Below are 1,438 nucleotides of genomic sequence, written 5' to 3'. Positions count from 1 at the left end.
ACCTATCACATTAATACATTCCTTGTAGACCCCTCTGTATAGTCTAACTTTATTCTCAATAGATGTGTTCTATCCTGAGGTTGGTAGAGAGTTTCTGGGGTTTGAAGGGAGGTATCTGCGGGTGAAGAATGGGTGCAAGGAGCATAAGAGGGAGCAGCAGGAGCCAGAGAGAGCCAGGGATGGGGTGAGTGGTTGAAGCTGTGGCCCCTGTTCTCCCTATGCCCAGCCAGATCTCCGTCCTCCTCCCTGATCAGGGACAAGGATGCTCCTTTCCTTGTGAAGGATGTTTCTATGACTGACCTTCTTCTACTTGAGGAAGGGGAGAGGAGTCCCAAAGACCGATATGGAATGTCTTTTCCTGTGCCAGGACGGAGTGTGCAGGGCAGATTCTCTTGAGTTGGCATCATGTGTTTCAGGTGAGGAAGAGACTATTGCAATGGATGCCCAGGTGGCAAGTGTGTTGAGGAATATCATTGGCATGTGGACAGTAACATGGTTATACTCTACAACTTGGTTACTCACCTGGAGAGGTAAGTATGAGGAAAAGTCAGGGCAGGGAATTTGTTTTGAGCCCTATGGGCCAGTTTGAGCAGGGAAGATACAGGGATATGAGCACTGGGTACTTCCAGCCTTCCCCTAACCCTTTAACCCAACAATAGAGCCAGTAACCCTTATAATAAACACCATTTGGGGTTTTCTGGGGTCCTCTGCTTATAAGCTAATACAGACAGAAAAGTTAAAGGAGCACAAGACATATCTCAGTCTCAGAGCTCCTCTTTCCTCAGGGGTCTGTGACTGGGTTAAGGAAATTGTCCCTGAGTCCCTGGATCCTCCCACTAACACTTCTGTTCCCGAGGCTGGTGATCTCTACCCTCTTCTGGAATGTCCTCTGTATAAGAAAACGAGGGTGAAAATAAGTGGTAATGAGCTGTCTTTGGGAACCATGAGATCACAACAGATTCACATCTCTCCACTTCAGCACTTTCTTCAGCTGGAGAGTTGGGCCATTGGTCATCTTCCATGAGACAGATTTAGTTGGAGAAAACTCCTACTCCCAGTCTTTTGGGAGCTCCTGATCCCTTCAGTCAGAATTTATACTCCAGAAGGTAGGGGACAGTCTGAGTGATTATGTCTTTGACCCTTCTGCTCTCTTTCAGAACGTCTTCAGAAAAAGAACTTTTGGTGGCACTTGTATGGGATCCTGACAGTGACTTTTTCATTGGAAATGGGTGTTTCTATTTGTAATTTGTGGACCCGGCACAGTTGCCCAGGTAATGTTGACCTGGAGCCGAGATGAGGGGGGGAGGGTAATTGGACAATATTAAAGGGCAGTCCTCATAAAATACTCATTGGGTGTTAACTCCAAGTCCTCATTCTGTTCTTACTCCAATCTCTGGATTACCTGACACACCAAATTATACACAACCCGTTTCATCTT

At 46.6% G+C, this 1,438-nt stretch overlaps 1 long non-coding RNA gene across 1 annotated transcript; it reads left to right on the top strand.

Annotated features, from left to right (window-relative positions):
• The first annotated feature begins 202 nt into the window (after positions 1-202).
• LOC114048832 lies at positions 203-1,360 on the top strand. The gene is made up of 2 exons (XR_003569808.1): positions 203-530; positions 1,158-1,360. It is a non-coding gene; the product is annotated as an uncharacterized LOC114048832 (long non-coding RNA).
• The last annotated feature ends 78 nt before the right edge of the window (positions 1,361-1,438 follow it).

Source organism: Vombatus ursinus, unplaced genomic scaffold (genome assembly GCF_900497805.2).
Source record: "Vombatus ursinus unplaced genomic scaffold, bare-nosed wombat genome assembly UNPS02002564.1, whole genome shotgun sequence".
NCBI lineage: Eukaryota > Metazoa > Chordata > Mammalia > Diprotodontia > Vombatidae > Vombatus > Vombatus ursinus.
This window is presented reverse-complemented; position numbering and strand designations above follow the sequence as displayed.